The following is a 16,870-nucleotide window of genomic DNA, read 5'->3' as shown; positions in this document are numbered from 1 at the left end:
TCAACGATACATAGAAGAGGGAAACCGGATTGGTGAACAGTGTTAATTTCTGTCACTCATTCACAGGAAAACAGGAAAGAAATGAACATTTATGAAGTACTTAACTCTGGGCTGGCCTTATGCATTTACTCTATCATTTAATATGACATGTATATTTTATAGTACATGTAATCTAATCTAATCTAATCTCTTTTATATGTCGTTGGATTCAGTTGGCTAGTATTTTTTCTTGTCTTTGGTTTTGACATCAGAGTATTATTACTATCCTTGTAGAAGGAGTTAGGAAGTGTTCCTGTCTCTTCTGTTTTTTGAAAGAGTTTGTGAAGGTTTGGTGTTAATTCTTCTATAAACCTTTGGTTGAGTTTGCCAGTGAAGCCACCTGATTCAGGGCTTTTCTTTGTGGGATTTTTTTTTCTTTTTCTTTTTTTTTGCTAATTCAATCTCTTGTTATAGGTCTAGTCAGATTTTTTTTTTCTTCTTGAGTCAGTTTTGGTAGTTTGTGTCTTTCTAGGAATTTATCCATTTCATCTAGGTTATCTAATTTGTTCAAGTACAGTTGTTCATAGTATTCTCTTATCTTTTTTATTTCCATAAGGTCAGTATAATCCCTCTGTCATCCTCATTTTAATAATTTGAGCTTTCTCTTTTCTTTGTCAAAATAGATATCATTTGTCATTTTTTATCTTTTAAAAGAACTATTAGTTTTGTTGACTATGCTTTTATCTTCTCTATTTTCACTCTAGTCTTTATTGCTTTCTTCCTTCTGCTGGCTTTAGATTTATTTTGCTCTTTTTCTAATTTCTTTAGGTGGAAATTTATGTGAGCTCATTTTTCTTTTTTAATATAAGCATTTACAGCTATAAATTGCCCTCTAATCACTGTTTTTGCTATACCCCATAAGATTTAGTACATTGTGTTTCCATTTTCATGTATATGAAAGTCTTTATTTTACTGTCCCTTGTAACTTCTTTTTTGACTTATTGGTTACTGAGGTATATGTTGTATGATTTCTACAAATCTGTGGACTTTCTAAATTTCCTTCTGTTACTGGTTTTTAATTTTATTCTGTTTTGGTTGGGAAATGTACTTTGTATGATTTTAATCCTTTTAACATTATTTAGACTTATTTTATGGCCAAAAATATAGTCTATCTTGGAGAAAGAACCATGTGCACTTTAGAAGAATGTATATTTCGCTGTTGTTGGGTAGAGTATTCTAAATATATCTATTGGTTGATAGTGTTATTCAAGTCTTCTGTTTCCTTGTTGATCTTCTGTCTAGTTTTTATGTTCATCATTAAAAGTGAGGTATTGAAATCTTCAATTATTGCCGAATTAGTTATTTTCCTTTCAATTCCATCATTTTGTTTCTTGTATTTTGGGACTTTGTTGATAGGATCATATATGTTTTTAATTATTTTATCATTTTTGATAGATCGATTCTTTTATCATTATAAAATTTCATTTTTCTCAAATAACAATTTTGTCTTTACGTTAGTGTAATGTAGTATAATTAGTTTAATGTCTTGTCTTATATCAGTATATTCTTCCAGTTCTCTCTATTTTTTTTACTGCAAGTATCTTTTTTATTGTTTTATATCCAACCTATTTGTGTCTCTGATCTAAAGTGTATGTCTAATACAGAGCACATAGGTGTATTATGTTGGTTTATTTTTATCTATTCTGCAAATATTTTATTTTTAATTGTAGCATTTAAGTCTTAATTTTATTGAGACTCCTTTGTATGAGTTGCTTCTCTCTCACTGTTTTCAAGATTTTTTGCTTTGCCTTTGCCTTTGACAGTTTGATTTTGATAGGTCTTGGTATAAATATTTTGGGTTTATGTTACTTGTTTTTCATCAGATTCAGAAAGTTTTCAGTTACTATTTCATCAAATATTTTTTCCCCCTTTTCTCTCTTTTTTCCTTCTGGATACATATATTGATGGTGTTCCACGCAAGTCTTTGAGACTCTGTTCAATTTTCTTTATTATTTTTTGCTTCTGCTCCTGAGACTGAGTAATTTAAATTGATCTCCTTAAAGTTTGCTAATTTTTATTCCACCTGCTCACATCTTCTGTTGCACTCCCCTAGTTTTTTTGTTTTTTGTTTTTTGTTTTTTTTCATTTCAACATCAGAATTTCTATTTAGTTATTTAAAAAAATAATTTCTAACTCTTTATTCATAACCTCTATCTGGTGATATATAATTCTCATACTTTCCTTTAGTTCTTTAGACATGATTTCTTTTAGTTTTTTGAACATGTTTAAAATAGCTGACTTTAAGTCTTTGTCCGGTTAAGTCTAGTTAGTCCAAGGTCTGAGCTTCTTTAGAGACAACTCCTATTGTTTGCTCTTTTCCTGTGTTTGTGAGCCATACTTTTATTTACTTGTCTGGTAATCGTTTATTGAAAACTAGACATTTTAAATAATATAATGTAGGAACTCTGGAAATCAATTTTTCTCCACTCTTCCCGGGTTTATTTTGCTGTTAGCGTTTATTACAGTGGTTGTTTGTTTAGTGGCTTTTTTGAACTGAGTCTGTTTTCTTTGTTATATGTGGTCATTAAAGTCTCTGCTTAGTTATCTTAGTGGACAGCTAATGATTGTACAGAAATTCCTTTAAAAGCCCAGAACCAGTAAGCCTCTCAGTCTTTGCTGAGGACTCCAAGTGTTGGAGCACACCTTCAACACTAAGCCAGGTAGTTGACGACTCTGTCTTAGCCTTTATTTCCTCCTTTTTCAGAGCCTCGAGGTCAACCACAGGTGAGAGCTTAGGTCTTTTCAGGTCTTTCCTGAACATGCACACAGCCTGGGGAATGCGCACAACCCTACACATGTCTGTAGCCTTGTATATCCCTTACAATGTGTCCGCGCTTTTCAAAGCCCCAATGAAATTGCATTCCACAGCATTTTCTTTTAAAAAGAATTTTCGGAGGTCCTTACTCTACCTTTTTCACTCACATCTGTTGGTAGCTATTACCTCTATTATTTCACTTAGGATTAGGTTCACCTACATGTGACAAAAACCCTGAGGTAACAGTGGCTTAAATGCACTAGTTGTATCATCTCACATTAAAAATCATGAAGTAAGTTCAAAAAGTTAACAGTGTTCAGAGAGCAGTTCCTTTTAGCTTTCAACTCTGCCATTTTTGGAGTGTGCCCCTCATCCTCATGGTCTCAGATAACTGCCAGGGCTCCAGCCAGCACATCTGCATTCCAGGAAACAGGTGGAGACAGAGGGGAAGAAGAGTATACACCCTTCCTTAAAGGACACTTCCCAGAAATTGCACATGATATTTCAGAACATATTCACATAGCCACACCTAGCCTCATGGGAGGTTGAAGAATATGGTCTTTACGTAGGACACCCCTTGGTGAGCGTGTCCAGGTAGAAACTAAGGACTCATTACTAAGAAAGGAGGGAGACTAGCTGTGTCTGACAGAAGCATTTAACAGGTGAAGAAACTGAGGTTTAGAGACCAGTACATAGTGATGCTACGATTCAAATCAGATGGTCAGACCCTAAAGCCTGTACTTATAACCACTTCACCGTTCAGATTCGGAAAAGGTAAATAACTTGATGAGGTCACATAGTTGGCAAGTGCAGATCTGTCTGGCCCCACCCCCCAAATCATCCCTTTGCTATTATTTACCCCGAACCATCTATCTTACTCTAGGTGGCCTCTAGAAATAGTGACAAAAAACAGACCTCACTATTCAAGCTGAAAATGCCAGGTAGAGGTCCATTACCTAAATAAGTGTATTGAGCATCCTTTAAACACAGGACAACAATGGGCACCTGAAGGACAGTAAATTAACCAAGATAATAGATTATTAGAAATAGAGCCACTAAGAAACAGATGCAGTGGAACTCGCTTGCTTCCTGAAGCGGGATTAAAGAACCAGTAAGTTACAAGCTTTGAATTGCTATTAAGACATCAGTAGTGAAAGCTGCGGTCTTGAACAGAACGCTAAATACGTTTTGTTCTGTTTGCCCCACTAATCTCTTGGACACCCAGGTCCTCTCCACCCAGTCAGGAGGTTTTTATTAGTCCCTTCCACTCACATCCAGCTGTGGGGTAGGGTGAGGCCCATATTAAACTCAAGTCATAGGGTCCACTGAGCCCACGCAAGGTCTAAGAACAGACCCCAACGACTCACCCTTGTTTTTCTTTCTTTGTTAATTGTTATTTTTCTTCACCTTGGATTATCCTAAAGCTGAGCTAACCTAGACCTGAATACGTAAGATCATATTGTAATGACCAATTCAGGAGAGGTTTGCAGTTCAAGCAGGGCTCCTTTCCACAGTGTCCACGGAGAACACGCTCACCAAGGGGTGTCCGTGGAACTGCAGTTTGAAGCATAGTCGAAGCTGCGGTGACTAATGCGGCCCCTATTCCCTAAGGTTTGAATCTGTCAGAAAAAGAGAAAAGAAAAAAAGATTTGATTCCAGCAGCTGGAGTGATTCTAGCTCTATGTAATGGCATATGTTTGGGGTATTGAGGTTAAAAACTCATGGTTGGACCTTGAGCGCCATAGGGAGCTGCCATCTGTCCCCTCCTTTGCCTCTAGAAACCTCCCTGCTAGTACACAGCAGAGCCCCCTTACTGAGATTCCCTCCCCACCCTGTCCTGGTACCCCCCCCAGATAATCTTTGCTGATGCCTCTGCTCCACATGCTGCACGTGCGCGCGCGCGCGCGCACACACACACACACACACACACACACACACACGAGTAGCTCCAGCCTCTGTCTCTGTTTTCACTTTGAAATTTTTTTTCAGGCTGCCTCAGAAGGTTAACAGATGTCTATCATGAGAATACCAGGTTTCATTTAATTTTTAAAATTTAATTAAACACTTCATTTTGAAATAGTTATCCATTCACATGCAGTAGTAAAAAAATAATACAGGGAGATGCCATGTGCTCTTTACCCAGTTTCCACTGACGGTGACATCTTTAAAACTATCGCGCAAATCTCAGCCAGGATGTTGACATTGGTACAGACCTCAGATCTTACTCAGATTTCCCCTGTCTACGTGGACTCGTGTGTGTGCGTTTGTTTATTTAATATCTGCTATTTTATCACTTGTGGAGGTTTGTGTATCAGTCACCATCTCTTATGTTACCTTTGTCTAACCCCACCTCTTACTCTATCCTCAACCCCCATCCCAAACCCCTGGCAACCACGTATCTGTTCTTCATTTCTATAATTTTGTTGTTGCAAGAATTTCATATGAATGAAATCATATACAATCTTTGGGATTGGCTTTTTTCACTCAGCCTAATTCCCTCAATATCCGTTCAAGGTTTTATGTGTATCAGTGGTTGATTGCTTTGCATTGCTGCATAGTATTCCAAGTTGTGGATGTACCACAGTTGATTTAACCATTTACCCACTGAAAGACATCTAGTCTGTTTCCAGTTTATTACCAGCAATGTGATCCAGTTTCTCTGTATCCTTGTCAGCAATTAATATTACCACCGTTTATTATTTTAGCCATTCTGATAGGTTTATAGTGAAATCTCATTATGGTAATTTAATTTTTAAATCTATTTTTAGATTTAAACTTTAAGTTGTTGCCAATTATTTGTGCAGCTTTACTGTATTTTTATTTTTCAGAAGCTTATTTACCACTGAGTACTTGTGCGAAATGTCGGAAAAATTTAAATATGATTTCACATAATTCCATCTTACTCATTAGTCCACACTTTGTTCAATATGCCAAGAATTTTGTCAGTGCCTACATTTGAGCATGACTTGATGCACAATACTGAAACTTTTTCAATAATTGTCAACTCAAAAGTTAACATAGACTGCATGAACAATGTAAGGGCTATTCTGCCCTTCATGGGCCTATTGTAAAAGGAATTGCTTTGTCCACCTACCAAATATGTTTCTATATTTATAAAATATTTTTCTAATGAAAAATTAAACTATGAGAAATATACACCTAGCTATTTCTTTTCCAGCCCCTCCCAATGAGGATTCATTTTGGCTGCCTCCTTGATCCCTCCACTGCGTGAACTCTGGTCCCACCCCAGCTTTCAGACCCTCGTACTTGCACCTGAGAGGAAATAAGGTAAGATGGGAGGCTCAGTCTCCGAGGCTGCTATTTGTTTGGGAAGGAAATCTGACATTTTTAGCATAAGACTAAAATGTTTACTTTAAAAAAAGTTGCCTGAATACAGTCAGGTTTATATATCATTGAATCTGTGGGTGACCTGTAGTCACATTGTCCCTTTTTGAGTATCTAATTCATTAAGGGGCAAATGAGACAGCTCTAACAAATAACTCATACCTGTTTGGGCTTGCTTTGCTGGTCCTCTGGTGTGTATATGCATGACACACTCACGCATATGCGTGTAATGAATGGCTTAGTGTAAAAACCCTGCAGCAAACAGCCCTATGAGGGGGTCCTCATTGGGTTTGCTAGCAAAGCTACTTCAACAAAGGCTATAAATGGCAGGCACATGCCTCCATAAGCAAAGCAGCTATTTATTTTTTTAATAGGGGATTCTCATGTTGCAAAGACATCACAGATTACTAAATAATTTATTTAATGGTAGATTATATGGGCTTCCCTCTTTGCCATTGTACTCATACCTAAATGTCTAAAAGAGATAAGGTAAGCAAAAGCCAGAGCTCAAGCTTGGGTGAGCTGTTTATCTATTTTTATTAGGTATGTATGACTATTATAGCCAATATACCTGCTTTACTTACTCTTCTCTCAGCTGCAAAGGTCATATATATAATAGAGGCATTACTTTATTATTGACAGATAATACATAACAATGCACTCAACACACAGCACTGAGAACTACAGAATAGAATTATAAATGACCTTGTCTACACTTGGTGATTTTAACGAACAACTTTGATATATAGGGGTGTGTGTGTTTTCTACGAAAATATAAAGACACAACAGAGGAACAAAATTCAATAAAACAGTGTTAGATTTGAAAAATGGAGGTGAAGGATAAAAAGGACTTGGATGCGTATTTTTCTCTAAACCTCTATTGTTATCTTTTCAGTGATTTAGAGTTGGAAAACAATAACTTCTAAGCTTCAGATCATAGGCAGTTTGCCTTTACCTATATACCGTTCTCAGGAGGGCATAGATACCTTGGAAGAGGGGCACACTTTTCTGTCGAATGCAATTTTGATTGAGATAAAATTCATTTTAAAAGAAAATTTAAATTTGATAATAGAAAGATAGCAAAAGACCTGAACAGACACATAAGGGGACCTTCATGTGGGAATACCTCTAGTAAAAGGGGCTTCATTTTATTAGTAATCAGGGAAATGCAAATAGCACTACAGGCCCACCTGATCAGTTAGAATTATAAAGTTTGACAACACTGTGCGCTAATGAGGATAAAGAATAATGGGGATTACTTTGCGTGGGAGTTTAAGTTAAAAGAATGATTTGGGGGAATAGTTGGGGTTACCTACCTACCAAGGCAGATTCACATACCCTGGTCACAGCTGAGGAAATACCACTGTGGGAAAATGGCCTAGAGGCAGATGGACCTGTACATCTGTGGGCCAGGATCTATCTGAGAATGTTCCCAGCAGCCATGAGCCAGCGAGAAGCAGCCCGACCGTCTGCCCAGCACGGAGGGGCTACGTAAGAGCTGGAGCCACGTGCAGAGGCAGGGATGAATTTCACAGAATGTTGAGCAAAAGGAGCAAGACAAATGCGGAGTTAAGGGTCCATTGATATAGGCAGCTCATAACTGGCAAAACTGACCGGTTTCGTTCAGGGGTACGTAGGGAGACAGCAAGAGTTTAAAGAAGAGCAGGGAAATCATGATAACAAAAGTCGGGCTGGTGGTTACTTTTAGAGGAAAGGAAGTAATGCGATCTAGAAGAATACGCTGACTTTCGCGCCCTGAAAAAGTGCCGTTTCTTCATCCAGCTGTGGTTTCACGTGTTTTCACTTTACAGTTATTTGCTAAACCGGATATTGGTGTTTAATGCACTTTTATGTACGTATGTTATATTTTATATGCACATGAGCAAAATGCTTTCTTACCATTCTATTAAATACTAAAAGATCAGGATTTTAGAAACTCCCTAGTTCAATTTAGTACCTTTAAAAAATGAACTTTTAAGTATTCAGTTCCGTCAAATGAACATTTAAAACAATAAGCCAAAACCCGTGCACAGCTCCACACCGAATTCTGTAGCATTGCACTGGGAAGACAGCCCAGGGGGGAGGAGAGCGCTGGGGACCCAATCCAAGGTCCGGCCAATGGCCCTGACCCTCTGCAGCTGCTTCCCGGGGCAGCCCTCTGGTCTCGCTCCTCATCTGCCAAGAGGTTCAGACCGGATCAGAGCTCCTCAGAGTGTCTTCCAGTGTATTTTGGGAATTCTCCGTGGGAACATTAAAAGTTTTTTTAATAAGAAATTCTTTCCATTTTGATGAATCTAGAGTGTGTGAGCATCATCTGGGCTCTCCACGTGCCCACCTTAGGGCTCCCAGTGCCAGCCTGGCCATGAGCCAGGGAGCACGTGGAGGCCCAGAGGTGCCATTTTCCTGGTCTCTAGCCAGTGAGATGAAAACACAGGTGACTTTAGTGAGTCCCGTCTGTGTTTGCCAAGTGACCTCGTGGCAGGTTCTCAACCAGAGGTCTCACAGGAGTCTAAAGAGGCAACGTCATGTGCGATTTAAGGCCTGGGACAATGCCTGGCCCAGAGAAGTGACCAGGCACCCAAGTGATAGAGCGAGGGGCAATTTACGAAACCATACCATCTCTCACTCGTTTGGTGTCCTTGAGTTTTACTGGTTTTATAATTGGTTTGTCAAAAATCATGAATTTGTTCTGATTTTATGGTTGCAGAAGTTACAATAAGCCTATGGGCTGTATGCCCAGTTTCGTGTTTGTACACATTTAACTAACAATCTTATGAAAGTAATTTACGTTGGCACCAGAAAGCCTCACGCCTTTTTGTCTTGGGAAGGCACCCACCACATGTCATCCAATCGAGCCACACTGAACTCATGACCTCTGGCCCTCCAACCTGTGACTCTGCTTCCGCGTTGAAAGTCAGCACTTCTCAAAGCAAGTGGCAGGTGTGTGTGTGGTGGGGCTACCTGGGCTCCGGCCCCTTTCGTCTGACTCAACTGCAGGTGATTTGGCCCATGTCAGGCAATATTTTCTATTGCCATGACTAGAGGTGGGGACTGGACAGTAGGGGCCAAGGATGCTGCTAAGCATCCTACGGTTCTCGCAGGCCCCCATAATGAAGAACTCTCCAAACCATGATGCCAGCCGTGCCCAGGCTGAGCAAGCTCGTCTGCTCTCTACAGCTTTGACTTGCGTAAGAAGATCTCTGTGTCTGTGCGCAGTTAGTCAGCGTAGGGCAGGAGTTTTCTTTTATAACATACCTTTCTCGGCACCTGTTTCCTTCCACACAGCAGAAACAAACAAGCAAGCAGAAGCCATCACTCAGGTCTGAGGTTAGGTGTGCACCTGGCTTGATTTAAGAGTGGCAGTCTTGAGGGATTTTACTCTTTTTCTGAAGCAACCTCGTTCCTGGTCCTTCTCTGTTGGGTCCTGTTCTGCCACCTACACAGAGTGCCTTTGCTTTGCAGGGACCTGGTGCTTGGTGTTCGTAGCTGTTCTCGAGGGGATGTGCTCCAAAGTGATTCCCAGAGGAGCCAGCATCTCTTCCAGAATAAACTATTGGAAACACTATCTGCCCAGAAATGTTACTGAGGGCTTCAAACAGATTACAGTGGTTTCAGGGAAACTCCAAGGTTGACCTAGGGGCCCTGTATTTGCGTTTGTCTGCGTGCCCGTAATGGCTGCTGGGGAATGGCTGTCCCCTCTCTATCTGCCCCCACGTAATTCTTTTATTTGTTCATGGAGAGCCTGTCAATGAGCTCTGCAAAACACCATGTGCGGAAACAGGCAGGTGGGAGTATGAGCGACAGCTTCCTGAGGATCGTCTGCCGTCCTCTTCAGCCCCTCCTCTGGTTCACCTATTCGTCCAGAATCTCTAGCTTTCTCCTGACAGGAACAGCCGTTAATGTCCAGACCAACAAAGGGAACGTGCCCTCGCTGACGGGTCCGGGCAGGCTGCCTGAGGGAGGGACGGGCAGGGCTTCTCCGCTCACTCAAGCTCCGCCCCGTCTAGTGGTGCCCCCACTGCGCTCACGCAGGGTCTGGGAGATCGCAGCGGCCAAGTCTTTGTCCACCCCTGACAGCACTGGCACAGGCAGCTGCCTGGGCGCCTCGCACCCTGCCTAAAGCCGCCACCCTTTCCTCCCCACCCCTCTGCAGAAAGGACAGTCCTCTGTCTAACGTGCAGTCTTTCCAAGACGCAGTGGGCCCGTGCATTGGGCATGACACAGGCGCCCCCGGGGGATGGCAGACAGGGCCTGTTTTCTGTACTTTAGGGGTCTGCTTGGATCTCACCGCTGAGAGGAGGGTGGGGCTGCTGGGAGGGGCACTGACAACACCTAGGGGTGCAGGCATCTCCATGCAGCGCACACGGCCCACGAGCTTCTTCTCCGTTTGGGCTCTTTGGTTGACATGCCGCCTCCTCCTTTGGTCTTTGAGGTAGCTACCCTCCTCCAGGTGCCTGGGGCCTGCATCGCTCAGAGTAGCTCACTGCAAAAGGATGCAAACCAAAGGCCAGAGAAGCTGAGCGTTGAGAGTAAGGGGCGAGACCAGACCACAGAAAGGAAGGCCCGCCACGGGGTTAGAGATCAGAAGGGTGAGAGCACAGCAAGTAAGGTTGTCGGGTAGCTCTGGCCAAGGCCATGAGTAACGCAAGGCTGAGGTGTTACTTTTATAGGGTCTGGTGATATTTTAGGTCTGGGGTGGAGTGAAGAGGGAAATGGGCTCGACAGCGTTGAAGCGACCACAGTGGGCAAGACTCCACATCTGTTAGGTCTATTTTTGTCAGATTATAAATCTATGATGTTCAGACTTTGATGGGTGAGAGAAGGAGTAGCTGTGATTTTTTTCCCCTGACTTCACCCCAACTCATTGATGACCTAGGGCCCAATCTCTGACTCTGGAAAGCAAGCCAGACCCCATCCTAGCCAAAGCACAGGCAAAGAAGGCCCTGTTCAGTGGTGGGGGTAGCTAAATATGGCCTGTCCACCTGGTGTGAGCCAGAGCCTAACTTTAGCACATGCAAAGTGGGGAGCCAGCTGCTTTGCCAGCCGCACCCAGGGCCGCTTCTGCTTTACCTCCTGCACCTGTGAATTTGCACATCTCAGAGCTCCTTGTCCAATTTCGAAGCTGAAACCATCCTAGATTCACACAGGACTCCTTCCCTGGGCAGCAGCCAGCACCTTTTCCCCTCACACAGCAGAAGCAGGCTGTCCTTTCTGCCCTGCTGGGTGGCCCGTGGAGGGGAGGGACCTCACAGAGGAGGGCTGCGTCCTGAGTTACGAGTAGCCTGAAGGAAAATGAGACAAGCTCACCCCAGGGAGATGGCACAGGATCATACGATCCGCTCAAGAGCCCATGGTCCAGGCCCCTTACTTCCCCTTCCTGTGGCTGCAGCCTTTCCTTCTTGTCATGGTTGATTAGCTCCCTAAGCAGAGGTCGGCCAGAGAAAACGAAAGGAGAAAAGTGAAGAAATCAATAGCTCTGATACAAGATCTGGGGGTGAAGTTAACCAAAGGAGGTTTCTCTTTTCCCGTACATTCTCTGCCCCTTCACGGTGCATAGCCAGGGATGAGAATTAAATGCTGGGTGTAGGCACAAAACACATCTTCTACCCAATCACCTATGAGTTCTCTGGTCTTCAGCTTGAAAGCTGGTGGTCCCAGAGGTCAGGATGCTCCTCCAGGACCAGTGCCATCAGGTGACACCAGGTGACAGGTGTTAGTTACCTGGCGTCACCTGCAGGCTGGTGGACAGGAAGCCCTGCCTGTGAAGACGATGGGACTGGAGGTACGAGGGGGAGGCGTGTTGTCTTCTTGCCACTAGGGAGGGACACAGGGACGGGCCGAGGGAGTGGAGAGAGTGTAAGAGGCAGAGAAGCGTCTCTTCCTACATGGAGCCTGGGGGAACGCCAGAGTCCTGGAGTCTGGCCCTGAGGATGGCCACATTCTAGAGGGCCATCAAAGAACAGATCTGAGCAGCGAGAAGAGGCCAACCACTGAAAACCTCAAGTGCCCCTCTGGCAGGAAGAGTGGGTCTTGCTGCCAGGAACCTCAGGGCTAGAATTCTTGGCTGGTGGCCTCTCTCCTTTCACCTTATTTATTCTTCCTCTCCACTGGACCGTGTCACTCAAAAGGAAATGCAGAGATGGGCCGTTAGGTTCCAGAAAGAGTCTCTGAGGCTCCACAAATTTCAAGCGGGCTATGAACCTGTAGGAAACGTAAGAATTAGGTGCAAAAGGAGGAAATAAATGTCTTCTGAGTGAGCAGCTGCTAAATTAAGCTCTATTAGTCAATGGGATATGGAAAGGAATTATTGCCCCCATTTGAAATCCAATTTCTACCCTACCGGTAATGAGCCACCCAAACCACCAGCCCTTCAGGAGAGCCAGCCCGCTGTCTCTTAAGGGGCGACTATTGATATCTTGGACCTAAAACCACTCAAAACCACTTGTGGAAATCACAATAATATCAGCTGGGTTTCCACCCAGAAAACAAATTCCATCCAATTTAACCTAATACCCATGCCTATATGCCTTTGGTATACAGTTGGTGACTATCTGGGAACATGGAGCTACAACTCACATCACCCAAGTCAGTTCCCAAACCTACCCCGAGTTTCATTCAGGAGACAGAACGCCCTAGCGTTGTGGGCGGCCGAGGGCAGCTGAGAACAGCATGGATACCACAGCTCACTGAACTGCCCTCCAGATTGAGCCCACTGTTTACGTCAGCCCACGACTTTGAGGAATTGACGTGGAGCCCGCTGATGACTCCCACCAATAAACCACTGTCCCCAGCACCTTTGTTCCCGAGACCTCTGCTGTGCCGGTGGGAGGGCCTGGAGTGGACGTGCTGGCCCTTCTTCGGACTGCGTCCACCTCCTGGGGTGCGGCAGCAGAAGGTACTGAGCAACGGGAGAACCAAAGACAGCTTCTCTGGACAGCTCTGAGAGGAGAGGAATGACCTTGTCATTCTCCGCTCAGATAGATTTCCTAGACGGTCATCAATCTGAGTGGCAGGATCAGCGGGCATACATGGAGCACCTGCTACAGAAGACGGTGTGACCCAGGTGGGTCTTCTGGTGTCGGTGATGGAGATGCATAAGTGGTCTATCTGTCTCTCTGTCTGTCGCAAAAGTGCAGCAGGCGATCCAAGAATAGCAACGTGGAGGGGAGAAAAACCCAAAGAATTCTACCTTCAAAATGACCATTCCTCTTTGGAAACCATAAAAGTAAGCCGATCACTCCGGATCCCAAGTGGAATGGCTCCATCCCCTAGCTCAAAGATTTGGAGAAGTCTTGGAGCTGTGTACACGAGGAGGAGGAAAGGAACATTTCTTACTTGTGGGCATTTCACGGCTGCTTTTACCCACATGGCTGTACCTTGTGCTCACAACCACCTCTGAAGTAGATAAGAATTATCATCTTCATCCCACAGGTGAGAAAAATGGAGTCACAGAGGTTAAATAACTTCTCAAAAGCTGCACTCAGTTTCAAATGGCAGAGCCTAGATTAAGACCTGGGTGTTCTAACTTCAAATTCAAGGCTCATCCAGCTATGGCAGTGGTTTTAGACTGTACCCAACAGGGCAGCCCAGAGAGGAAGGGGACCCGGCATCCCCTGACCCCCACGCACGTGGAAGCAGCTCCAGTTTTGTTTGCTTTATCTGTTCAAGATCTCATTTGCAAAAGAGGGGCGAACGGGTTGGGAAGTCATCGCACTCTTCCATGATCCCTCCAGGGGGGTCCCAGCCACAAGTCCATGTGGAACACGAGCAGGAGAGGAGGGCGGAGGGGCCAGCCCCGCAGGCCAGCTCCCAGCGTGCATGGACTCAGACCTTTAGGTCTTCCCCTACGGAGGGAAAGAAAGAGCTGAGCCCCGTCAATCTGGGGACGTGCTTCCAGGCTTGACCTCATGGGTGCTGCCTGGTCAGCTTTGTGGACCTCATCCGGGTAAATCCAGAGCCCTCAGCAGACTCTGAGTCACAAACTCTCCAAGCTTAGTTGGCCATTGCAGCCCAAGGCCCAGTACTCAGTGCCTCCGGGCTCCTGCACGCCCAGACTCCAGTGAAACGCATGCTCGCGCCAAGGGCTGGCTGACGCTGGGTGTGAGGCCACTCAGGACGTCACCTCCAGCAGCCTGAGCCATAAGACCTCCCAGCAGTTTGTCCCTTTCCTCCAAGCTCTTCTTTCAGATGGCTCCGTCTGCTCCCTGATGAACTTTCCAGGACCCCGCTTCACACCTGCTGGTTTTAGCTTCTCTAAACAGGAACTGCTTAGAAACGGCCTCCTACTCTCCCCCAGTGTCCCAGCTGGGGAACATTCTGGCTTACCACAAGCCTCCTGAAGCTGTGTGGAGTGTGACACATCACGTTGGGTTGGGTTTTGACCCTTTAACCTAAACTATTAAAAAGCTCCATGCTGTAGATAAAAGACTTATCTGCCGATTATTACAGTTCACGGACCTAAATGCATACGTACATCATTTTGTTCAGACTTTACAAAGCACTTGCAGCTTGGTTTTGTCATTTGTTTTCACATCTTTCTCCATAAACTGTATGTGACAGAAAGAAATCAGGCCCGGGTTCAAATTCCACCTTCACACTTACTGATTTTATGGCCTTGGGCGAGCTACTACTCAACCTTTCCGTTCTTCCTTTTCCTCGTTTATATTAAAAAAAGAGATAAGACTAACCACTGTATGTTAACTAACGTCACTCCAATAAATTTAATTTTTAAGAAAAGACTAACCACTGTACAGGATTGGTGCTTTGTTCTTGTTTTTTAATGAAGAATAAAAGATATAAAGAATCCTCTACAGTGCTTGACGCACTCAGATTTTCAATAGATGCTAGTTTCTCCTTTGTCCTTAAGAATGAAACCTCAAACTCATCCACATTTGCTTCCTCATGATCTAGTGCAGTGGCTGGCACACAATGATGGGACAGGCCACAGGAAGAGCTGCCAAAACTGATCGAGTCCCATAAGACAAATGGCAGTATTAGAAGTTGAGAAGCGAGAAATGTATCTGAAAGAGATAATAACTGCTCCAAAATGTACATACAAAGATGTTCATTGTTGTGCTGTTTATAATAGTGAAACTCTTAAAATAGCCTACATGCCCAAGGTAGGGGACGGGGCACATTAATAAAGTGATTTTATGTAATAAAATACTATGCACCCTTTTTAAAATATAGATTTAGAATTACTGTCCTTTAAAAATGCCGAGAGCATATTTTTAGGTGAAATTTTGTGTTATGAAATTGTACTCTTTTAAAACTATCAAAGGAAAGAAATGCCTGGAAGAATACTAAAAGGCAATGGCTATGTCTGGATGGTAGAATTATAGCAATTTTTGTTTTGTATATTATACTTTTCAATACCTGTGAATGTTTTTATAAGTATCAATTCTTATAATCAGGAAAAATTTTTATTTTGGGAAACCAAAATACTATATTGTTATATAGCATAACAATCAGTGGTTTTATTGTTGTTTTTTTGTTTTACTTTGCTTGACCGTTTGTTTTGGGTTGTAAACATCAAAAGCCGCTTTAAATTCATTTAAACTCAAAGAAAAATGTATTTGGAAGGCTAGTAAGACTGCAGGAAGGTCAAGGTGTGGCCGGGCCTCGGGAATAGCTGGGTCTGGCGCATGCATCTCTGCGAGCCGCAGTCATTCCTTCTGCGGCAGGCCGGCTTCCTCCGTGGCAGGAAACACCGTCTCGCTGAGTGCACCGCGGCTAGCCTCCACCCCAGGGAGAAAGTGAGCATTGCGCCCTGTGGTCCCTAGGTCATAAATTCCAAAGATGCACTACAATCAACCCATTGAGTCAGATGTCCGTCCCTTCCTGTGGCTGTGCCCAGGGTGTGGCAGTACTTCGTAACTGGCCCAGGCGGTCCATTCTCACCCTTAGGTCCATCCATGTGGCTCGAGGCAGGGTCCTTTAAGAAGAGCTTAATGAATGGGTCAAGAAACAATTGCTTCTTTCCCCCTGCACTCTTCTGCTATGGGCTACTATTTCTTTGGAGGGGAGAAAGAGAAGACAGAAGTTCTGAGTGCGTTGGCTTCTTCCTGTTTTCAGAGGGGGCCAGAGAAAGGCTGGAGGCAGAGGAGTGGCCAGCACTAGATCCGACAGTTGTCACTACTGGAAGTGGCGAGTGAGCTTCCCTGACACATTCTTGTGCTGCTGCCAAGATTCATCTGTGTCCTCAGAGAGCTTATGGCTCAACCAAGGATGCAGCACCTTTTCCCAAATCTGGTTTCTGCAGTAAATTATTTCCAGCGGCATGTCCTTCCTCTAAGTATTTGGGATGATATACCTTTTACCTTGTCTATAGCGTGGCCCCACGTAATTCATTTTCTACCTCTTTACTCTCCCTTGACCAAGGTGAGATCTGTCTTTCCTACCAACAGAGAGGCTGTTTGGACTGCCTTGGGTTGGGCTTGTTACCTAACTGAGCACTGACCGAATCCTCTTTTAGTTCTGAGGTCGGCAACCGGTTCACGGGTGCAACTCCCAGCCCCCTGTAGGCGATCGTCTTGTTCTTGCAGTGGGTTTCATCCAGCCTCCCAGCAGGCTCACAGCCTTGGCGGATCTGCTGGTCCTCAGCTTTCTTCTTTTGCCCCGAAACAATGTAACACAGATGAGATTATATGTCCAAGATGCACAAAAGGACTTTAGGACAGCATCATTTACCTACAGAGTTACGTGTCTCATCCCTGTATGACGTTTTCTTTA

At 43.9% G+C, this 16,870-nt stretch overlaps 1 long non-coding RNA gene across 2 annotated transcripts in view; it reads left to right on the top strand.

Moving 5' to 3' along the window:
* Positions 1–15,306, top strand: part of LOC107509033 — a 33,525-nt gene extending 18,219 nt beyond the window's left edge. The window contains exons 5-6 of one of the 2 annotated variants that reach the window (XR_004955150.1): positions 5,973–6,082; positions 12,680–15,306. This is a non-coding gene — a long non-coding RNA (uncharacterized LOC107509033). Of the gene's footprint in view, positions 1–5,972; positions 8,856–12,679 lie in introns of those variants that run through there. The other variant, XR_001596435.2, reaches the window with a different exon arrangement.
* Positions 15,307–16,870: the final 1,564 nt, after the last annotated feature.

The sequence above is a fragment of the Rousettus aegyptiacus genome, unplaced genomic scaffold (assembly GCF_014176215.1).
Source record: "Rousettus aegyptiacus isolate mRouAeg1 unplaced genomic scaffold, mRouAeg1.p scaffold_m13_p_17, whole genome shotgun sequence".
Lineage (NCBI taxonomy): Eukaryota > Metazoa > Chordata > Mammalia > Chiroptera > Pteropodidae > Rousettus > Rousettus aegyptiacus.
The sequence above is the reverse complement of the archived record's forward strand: the minus strand, read 5'-3'. Positions and strand labels throughout refer to the sequence as shown.